We start from the raw sequence: 10,345 nt of genomic DNA, 5'->3' as shown, positions 1-10,345 counted from the left end.
CACGACATATTTGCTGTTGGGGGCAACACTTGCAGTTACATGCCTAGTGGCGCTACTACCCCATCCACAGACAAAACACCACTAAGTTGCAATCGTGTTGAAGACATGTTGTTGCAACTGGAGCGGCACTTGTAGTTGCATGCCTAGTGGTAGATATGCAATTGCCCCCTTCCCCGACAAACACCACTGAATTGTTGTAGCGTTGAAGACATAAAGTTGAAGCCCGAGGTGACACTTTGCAGTTGCGCGGCTAGCGGCATATATGCAACTACTCCTACCTCCAGTAAAATACCAGTGAGTTGTAGTCACGTTGAAGACATGAACTTGCAGTTGGGGTGACATGTGAAGTTGCATGCTTAGCAACAAACCTGCAACTTTCCCGTCCCTCATTAAAACACCATAGACTTGCGGGCATGCTTAAGACATGCAATTCAGTCGCAGGGGTGGGGGACACTTGCAGTTGCATATATAGAGCTAGACATGCAACTAAAGAAAAGAGACATTTTTCTGGATAGAAAAATGCATTTATTCCCTGTGGAATGAATCATATTTGTGTGTTTTTTCAGGCGATGGGACAATAACAAAAAAAATGCAACCATTAGTGTTGCTAGGTTTGTGGACACGAGCTATTACACATACCTTTATCAGAGCATCCACCTCTTAAAAAAACCTAGAAAAGACGATATTATCGCACATATACATCCGAAACATGTAATTTGCATAGACGTCAAAAAGCCTACTGCCAAAATAAAAAAATAAAAAAAGGAATGATTCGGAAACCCCACAGACCGACACCGCATGCACGAGAAACAAGAACAAAGCAACCGTGGCACACGAAAAACCATAATGCCCACTGGGAGAAAGCACAAGACTTATTACATTTCATTTGACGTGTGCACGACTTAGATATGTGCTAACAATAGTCATCCAGAATTAGCATAATGTACGTTTTTAAGCCGTGCTCCAAAAAAGTATCAATAAAATAAGAAAAATAAAAAAACTAAAAGAAGAAAATAAAAGTGACATAAGAAAAAAAGAAAATAGAACAATTTTTTTTACAAAAATAGCAGAACAACAAAATCCATAAAACGGTCAGCGAGTTGACAAAGATTTAGCAAAGCCAAAACAAAAAAAAGACAAATACTCCACCCACCCTTAATTGCACGCGATCGCCGGATGGGTTGATAAATAAAATAAAAAACAAAATGACTAAATTTAAACAAAAACAAATGGAAAAAAATTAAAGCTAATAAATACTAGGTAAGTGAAGTTTATACCACTACTCAAACCTACACATTGCAAAAGTCGTTGATAGTACAAAAAAAAGGCCAAAAGGGGTCACACGACCCTCTCGATCAAAAAGGAAAAACAGAAAAAATCAATGGTTTCACTGCTCACGGGACCAAAAATAATCACATTGCCAAGTACATGAGTGAAACAACGGCCAGGAAGAAACGAAAAGCCCAGAAGGAAAGATACGAACAAACAATCGATCGTGTAGTTAGGGCCGAGATAGCGAACAAATCCCACGTAACTTGGTCGACTCAGACTTGAGTAATTCTCAGTCGACTGAGAATTAGCACAACCGTTTATTCTATGCTCTCTCTATTCTCTTTCTTTCTCACCTCTCACCATGAGCTAATCCAGCCACCGCCGCTGCTGCCGATTCATGGCCACACGCGTACCCCTCCTCCCTCTGGCCTGATGCCGTGGCGCAGTTCATCCCAAGGTGCGCACCACCCGGCATCGGCACGCCCAAAGCACCGAGCACTGATGCGGGACGTCCCCGGTGAGTGGAGTTGATTCTAGGGTCTCCCCGGCATCACGGGCAAGGGCTACCAGCAGCCACCGCCCGCACCGTGTCTCAGACAACCCCGGCCTCTCCAGCTTGTGCTGAAACCACACAACGTTTTTGCTGGAACCAGCAATGGCACATGACACCCAACATAGTTTGGAAAAACCGAGACACCTTCCCCACAATTGTGTTTTCCCATAAATGCATGTGTGCATCGTTTGGCATATTTCTTAATCAAGCGAAGAAAATAGAAAAAAGTAAAGTAATTAAGAGCAAAAAATATGGTAATAAAATCAGTATATGGAAAGTATATATAGTAGTACTACTAGTATGTTCCGTTTGTTGCCATATACAGTACACAATACCGCCGATCCGATCGTTCCGAGTCCCGACGTACAACTCGGTCGACGCTACGATTCTGTTACAACGAGAAGCGACGGCCAGCGACGGCGGCATCCAGCGCGGGTGGTCCGACTCCGACCTCCCCGACGACCTCCTGGACACGGTGTACCTCAGCTGTTTCACGGCATACGACCGCGCGCGCTTCGCCGCCGTCTGCGCTTCCTGGCGGGCCGTCGCGTCATGGCACCCGCCGCTGCCTGCTCTGCCGCTACTTCTCCCGTTCACCGGCAACGGCGACCGAGACCGGCAGGCGCGGGCGTACAGCCCTGAGGACGGCAGGGCGCTGCGCGTGCCTATGCCGCGGTTCGCACTGGGCAGCCACTGGCAGCTCCTTGGATCCCACGACGGCGGCTGGATCATCCCCGCCAGCAAGGTCGACAGCGAGATCCTGATCGTCAACCCTTTCTCCGGCGCCCAGCTTCGGCTCCCCCTCCCCGTAACGGATGGATCCACAGATTCCCGGAAAATCATCTTCTCGGACGACCCCACTTCGAGCGGATGCATCGCTGCTGCCATCATCGGGGACTGCGCCGTCGGCCTATGCAGAATTGACTGCCCGGAGCTTGGGTGGGTGGTTCGAGAATTAGCCGATTATCCGAAAGGGTATGACGATGACGACCTCGAAGACATCTTGTTCTACAACGGCGAGCTATATGGCCTCAAATGTTACAACGGCTGCAAACGGCTGCTCAAGTTCGACACCGCCCTGAACAAGGATGGGGCTCTGAAGGTCACCTTCGTCCACCGGCTAGCCAACATCGACATGAGTATCTGGTGTCTGGAGCTTGGAGAGTACTACTGCGCTGGCCACATCTTCGACTTGCACCGCAAGTTAGCGATTGCGGTCGAGTTCACTTCACACCACAACGACAAGGAAACACATTTTGTTAGGGTGTTCCAGCTTGTCAACAAAGCACCACATCGCTCTGTGTGGGTAGAGGTGACGAGTTTGGGAGACTGCGCCTTATTTGTCGGAGAAATGTGTTGCAGGGCGGTACATGTGTCGACGCGGCGCGGCATGGTGGAGAAGAATCACATCTACCACTCCAAGCAACGCCGCCTTGACGACCACTGTAAAAAGGAAGGTGTGCCGGGGTTCACCCGCCAGTTCTTGAGAAGGTTGGACCTTGGTAATTGCCACGTGTACCACTGCGAAAAGGACGATGGTGTGCATCCGCCCTCCTCAGAGAGGATCACATCAAGAGGATATCATCACTACATTGATGTGAGAGATTGCTTGTGGCTTCTGCCACCAGATTTTTAACCAACATAGTATTTCTTAGACAACCCCCCATTGCATCACTGATTTCTTATTCATCTTATGTAAGAGCATTATCATTTGGGGGGATTTCTATTGCCTGTTATTTAAGAAATTGCTATTTATGCTGCCCTCCGTTTTCGTAGATAGGGAAGGCATGTGCGCATTGGTTATGATTTAGGTACGATGTGTTTCGTTGCTGTGAACTCAAAGACTGCCAATGTCTCCTTGAGGAGGATACCCTTCCTGGTCGAAGGCACCATGTGCCACCATTCCTTGCCCTCGCAACCGATGAGACCCTTTTATTGCTTTGTATGCAAAGGAAAGGGCCCGAGCTAATGATTTGGAAATAATGTGGACGGTTCTTGAGAGTAGCTCTGCACTCAGACACCTCAGCTAAATCGTCCTGACAAGAAACACACAATTATTGACTTCAGAGTAAGGTATGATGAGAGTCCACCACATCAATGACATGCGCTTGTATGTCGCAGACCTTGAATCCAGCACAATGCTGGAGCTGGTAGGTTGGCCTCATGGCCACCTCATTGGACACCAAGATAATATGCTTGATGGTGGATTGGTTTGCACTCCTTTCTCAGCTTTATAGTTAGCATCAGGGCCGTCGCCATGATCCGCTAGATCCCGCCCCAAAACCACGTGTCGGCGCCCACGCCTAAAACTTGCCCATCGCCGGAGATGTGGAGGGAGATGGGCGAGGGGAGGTGGAGCAAAAGAAGGAGGAGGATGCGATATGGACGGTGCCGGAGCGCGGCTTAAATAGTCGTGGCTAGGCGATGCGAACAGCTGGTGAGCCGCTTCAATACGACGCAGCGGCCGGAGTTGGTTCCTCTGGAACCTGCGTCCGCATTGAAGCGGCGGCCGCCGAGAGGTCGCGTCGGTCATGGCCGCCCTCCCTCCGGTCAAATCGCGGCGTCGATGCCGACCTCCGCGTGCTCTGAGCTGGCATGAATGCGGCTTGGTAAACGGGCCGTGCATCGGAAGGGAAAGCGCGGCAGGGGCGGATGAGGGGTTTTTGGTAGGCCAGGGTGATCAGAAAAGGGCTTGGGATCGGTCCGGAATCCGGCAAACCTCCACCACTTTTGTCTTTGATTTACGGAAGAAATCACGTCCGAACCGCGCCGCGCACTGATAAAGAACCGTGTTGGATGGCTTGCTTGGTCCGGACAGCGCGATTCGGATGGATGCAGGCGGTTTGTGGGTCTACCTTAGAGATGGCCTAAAAGAAGAAGGGCGGACTATGTACATCCATAATGCAAGTGAACCTCACAACATGAAAGTGAACATGGACTCTGAGGGCGGCTCTAGGGAGTGAAACTTCAACTTGTTTTGGTATCTCTCTGCAACACGAAGTGCTCCTCCTCTATTACAAGGGTTGCCATAGTTGTATATTGTATCTATAATACTTAAATAGTTCATCCTTACTATCTTATTTCTCTTGATATGCAACCTATCCACATCAGCAGGCCTGCCACATCAACATTACATTACGGGCTTACGGATGGGCCCGACTACCACAACATCCCTGCCACATCAGCTTCCGTTACCACCTGACCAGCAAACATAACGGAGGCACTTCTGCGTTGGAAAGGCACTGCACCGGTGCTTGTTTATTAATTTTTTGTTTATTATATTATGGTGCAAGCGCCCAAACAGGAATCTGCATTGAAGATGGCCTCGCCTCTTCCTTCTCAGCTTCTCCCTCAGTTTCCACAAATTTAATGCCCTCCCGTGAGCCCCTTCAATTGTCGATCCACTCCTTATCACCAGGCCAAATCGCATGCACTCTCAACCCAAAAAAAATGAAGAAGGAAGATGAATCTCACGTGCAGTTTGTCATCCTCACCACTCTCAGCACTCCGCCAAGAGCAGATGAAAAGTGATCCAAAATAAAGAAGAAGAAGATGCATCTCACCTCCTTGGCTGGGTAGGACGCACAGAGGACGGCCGCAGTAACTGGCTGCCAAGATTCTCTCTCCTCCCCACGCTCTTCTCCTTCTCTTCTTGCACCAGATCGAGCACTTGTTGTTCCTTCGAGCCACCACGTTTGGGTCTCGCCTGCTCCCGATCAAGTGTTCTTCGGCACTCGTGCCAACTACCAGGTCTTTCCCCATGGGTGCGGTGAATGGCTGCTTTGTGCTCTCTCGCACTTGATGACCAGGGAAAAAACTTGAGCAGATGTGCACGTCGCAACCCCGTTCTTCATGAAGGAGGGTGGCTGATGGGTGATGGCTGGATGTGTGGTGAATTAGGTCTGCATTCTTTGTTCTATTTTTGCCTGTTAAAGATTAATTTTAGACTTAAGTTTATGTCCAGCGGGAAGTCACAAATAGTAATACTTTTTCAACGGTTATTTGTATTGTTTTTATTAGTAAGCAGACCTGTCTCTTCACTCTCATCAGGTGAGCATATTTAGATTATCATGTCAGAACTGTATAGGAATGTTCGGACAGGAAAATCTTCCATGTTGTGCAACCAAAATCTCGGTATGCGTTTACTGTATTCTTTTGCAGGATTCCTTTTAATGAACTACAATGCGCATTAACGCATAAAACATTTCGGTTATCAATTACTATCATCTAATCTTTACGCTATCTAATTGTTACTTTTTGACTTGCTGGAATACCAGTTGGATCTCTATATATGGTCGGCCTAATAGGTCATGTCTCATTCTTGATCTACTTCATTCTTCAGCTCATCCATATGCTTCATCACTGGCAAAAGCTAGCTGACTCTTATACTTCTTGAAGTCTTAGATCTACCTCTTGACCACATGGATCTCCTTCTTCAGCCCATCACTATCCTCCTTCAACTCATTCTTCTCCTTTATCATGCTCCTCATCACTTCTTCTTGAACAACATGAATGACCTTCATATTACTGATGGCATACTGCTTCTTCTCTAGCCGCCCAGCATGGCTTCTATGTCCTCTGTCGTCCTTCCTGGATTCTAGCACCTCTCTATTCTTCATATTGATCCCAGGCCTTGTAAAATGCCTTCTTCATTGCTTCAGACCACTCTTTCTCAACCCATTCGACAAAGGCACAGTTGTCTAACTGCAAGGCCAAAAAATTGCACGATTTTAACAATTGTCAACAAATTCTACAACTAATACAGGGATAGAAATCAGTCTCCAATGAACATAAAGCACTTGGCAGATAATACAAACACTTTGCAATTTGAAGTTACTACGTACGCACTATAGTTTTACACAATGCACCGCTTAAACAGAGCAATTCAGAGCAACAATGGTCACCTAGCAAAATGTACATCACCAAGCAACAATGGTGACAGATCAATGCACCCAACTTACAGTCTATCATGTTCACAGAGGATTAAAGTTACAAAAAAACCTAAATTCCATCATCGAAGTCACTACATTAAATTGCTTAAAGCTACAAAATACATTTAGCACAATTCAGAGCAACCATAACACACCTAGCACATTCACGTGCATCAAAATGTAAAGAAGGCATGGAGAGACAAGGAAAGACCAGTCATGTACAAAGGGATAGCTTACATTCTGTGCATAGCCATAAAACCTCCTTCCAAGGAGGGTTCTTCGAAAGGTACGGATTTCTTCGCATTTTTCTTCTTGTAGCACTCAAAGTCCAGAACGCCATGATAGTCCGAGTCTTCAATGGTGAGAGAGGCTTGGATTGAGTTCAAATTGGAGGGAGCAAGGCAAATCGACTGGATTCAGTTCAAATCGAGATCCAAATCAAATAAATCCCCATATCCCTAAGAACCCTAAGCCTAATGTTCAAGACAGAGGAGCGAGGAGTTTACGTTTGAGTCCAACTCCGCCATCGAGTCATCGCTGCTCTCCCTGCTGTTCCAGGAGACCATGGCGGCCCATAGCTAGGTGTTCATGAGCTCGTACAACGGCGGTCGAGAGAGAAGTAGTAGCAGAGGAGCGTGAGGGAGAGGAGCAAAGGGGAGAATGACTGGGTCGCTTCGACTGATTTGGTCTGTGTCAACGGTAGCCTCTGATTGGGCGTTATCCTGGTCGCGCCTTAAACAGCCGTTAGCCGCAAACCGTCACCTTCTCTCGCCACGTGTGCACTTTGTCATGTCAAAACGAGTTTCAAATCTTGGTCAATGTTTTTTTAGCCGCTGTCAACGGTTGTGCGGGGTGCATTTTGTGACAATTTCTATTGTGGTAGTTTTTTGACAATTAGGACAGTATCGTGATGATTTTATGCATTTCACTCTTAATTATGATGTGATAGACATGCTGGGCTTGGTGAGGTGGTAGACCGGATGTTGAGAGAACTACGGATGGTGGAAATCAACCATTTAGTTATAAGGATTTCCTGGTAAAAATGCCAAAATTAAAGTTGGGTAAAAATAGAATTTATTCCCAAAAATAAAATTCGTTCTTTTCCTTTATCTTTCAGTTTAGTTAGCAAATTATGTTATCACGAGTTCAAGCGCAGCCAGATAAGTAGAAAGGAAACTAATCGTCTAGTACTAATAAAAGTAAATAAAAATAAGCATACAATATGGATACGGGTGTCCCGGAAACATAAGACCGGCATGCAGCTGGATTGGAGAACGAGTCTGACTCTGACGACGGACGTCGACGACCACCAAATATATACTACTCTACGTACGTACGCCAATTACTCACGCCCACATCGACGCAAGCTACTCAGCCATGGCGGTCTCGCTCCCGGACGACATCCTCCGTGAGATCCTGGTTCGCCTTCACGACGCGGGCACGCTCTTCCGCTGCGCCACGGCATGCAGGCGCTGGCGCCACCTGATCACCGATCCCACCTTCCTACGGCGTCGGTGGCCGGGCCACCCATGCGCATCCTTCATCGGGTTTTTTAACAAGCAGCGGCATCGTCATCAAGGGGCCAAGGTGCTCGTGCCGACGCCTTGGTCGGCGCTGGGCCGTGGGCGCCGTGCCATCAGCTCCTTCGTGCACGACGTCCCGGCAAGCATATTGAACCACGCGGCGCCGCTCGTCTCGCATCGCGGCCTCCTCCTTGTGCACCTCCTCCCATCCCGCCCCCGTGGCGCGGACGATTGGTGGGTCGATCGCCTGGCCCTGTGCAACATGCTCGTCGATCTAGAGACTGGGACAGTGTAGGCAGTGGCGGACTGGCGCGGCTTACACCCTAACATCCCTCTAGATGTCGTGCCTCTGGAGATTGACTGGCCGGCGTTCTTCCTTTCTCGTCTTGGTACTGCAAGGTATGTATACTTGGTTCGATTTGCAAAATTATTGAACCATCAATTAGCTAGAACTGATTAATTAACTGTTGCTTCCACTGCTTTACACGATTGACTAATTTTCTGTGTCACATCAACGTCGATTATTTTAATTACCATGCTCATAAGTTTCATGTCTTCCTTGCAAACACAAAAAGTATATTTGACGTCGTTGATGGCTTGTGCTTCTGTTTTTGGATAGCGAATCCAGCATTCCGCTCCCGCCTCTCTCAATAGAGAAGCAGCTCCAAGAGGGAGAAGGCGACGCCGGGGAAGAGGCCACAGGAAGACTTGAAGTTGTGGCCAAGCAACAAAAAATGGGAAGGAGATAAGCAGTTCCACATGGTGAAATATTACGATGTGTGTGTTTCTATGTGAAAGTTTTGTATGGATATTAGAAAAGAGAAGCCCGCGGGGCATTAGTAAAAAGCACTGATCGTGTTACTATCTCAAAGTGTATCACCAAGTTGTAACCACATTTCTAAAAAAACGGGTGTATTCAAGAAAAATAGATGAAACGGGCGGTAGTTTCTATATAAGTTACTACTCCCTCCGTCCGGGTTTATTGGGCCTGTTAGCCACGGCATGAGGACCAAGGAAGAATATTACTGGTAACCATCCGTGACTTACGAAAGTAGCAGCAGCCAATTAGATTAATCTGCAGTTATTCCAAAGCCTCACAGCAGCTAATTGCCCAGCTTTACTTTCGCATGCAACCAACCACAGCGCGAGGCAGTTATTGCTCACAGCTGGTACTTTGCTGTTTTCCCGCATGCAGCGATGAAGCCGAAACGGCAGTCCAATCGTGTGCGTGCTCGGCGGAGCTGATCGAGGAAAGTAAACACGCATATTTAGCGGGGCCTTACAAAAACAGATCAGAGCAAACTTGCTAAGAGGCCCAATAAACCCGGACGGAGGGAGTATCTCAAAGTGTACCGCTAAGTATTGCACATTTAAATTATATGTCATTGGTCTTACGCGAAGATTTATGTATGTATTTTTTTTATACTTCAATGAATCACTTAGATGTGCAATAATTAAAGCACAAATAGATATACCCTAGATAGACCCTTTCAATATACCTCCGGGACAATGACGTGGGCCGGCCGGCGTTACGGCGTAGCCCTGACTTAACTAGCAAAGGTACGTTCCCCACAAAGAAAAAACTAGCAAAGGTACGTGGCAGTCGAGCTAGCACAAAATACAACAAAAATACAGGGAAAGAAAATGCTGCAGATAAATTGTTTGAGGTTCTGTGAATTTCAAAAGGAGATTTAGCAGGTGCGGAGAGGTGGTGGTTGTCCAGGGCCAAGGCCCACACAAGAATTTGAATTTGCTTATGGAGTGACCACTACTAGAAAAGAGGGCTTTGGTTCAGGCCAGGTTTGTCCATTAGTCCCGGTTCAATCCAGAACCGGGACCAATGGGGGCATTAGTCCCGGTTCGTGAGCCCATGGGGCCGGCCGGACCATGTGGGCCATTTGTCCCGGTTCGTCTGGACCTTTTAGTCCCGGTTGGTGCCACGAACCGGGACTAAAGGGTGCGATGCCCATTAGTACCGGTTCGTGGCACCAACCGGGACTAAAGGGTTAGACCTTTAGTCCCGGTTCGTGCCACGAACTGGTACTAATGGGGTTTGAGGCATTAGT

Source organism: Triticum dicoccoides, chromosome 3B (assembly GCF_002162155.2).
Source record: "Triticum dicoccoides isolate Atlit2015 ecotype Zavitan chromosome 3B, WEW_v2.0, whole genome shotgun sequence".
NCBI lineage: Eukaryota > Viridiplantae > Streptophyta > Magnoliopsida > Poales > Poaceae > Triticum > Triticum dicoccoides.
The sequence above is the reverse complement of the archived record's forward strand: the minus strand, read 5'-3'. Positions refer to the sequence as shown.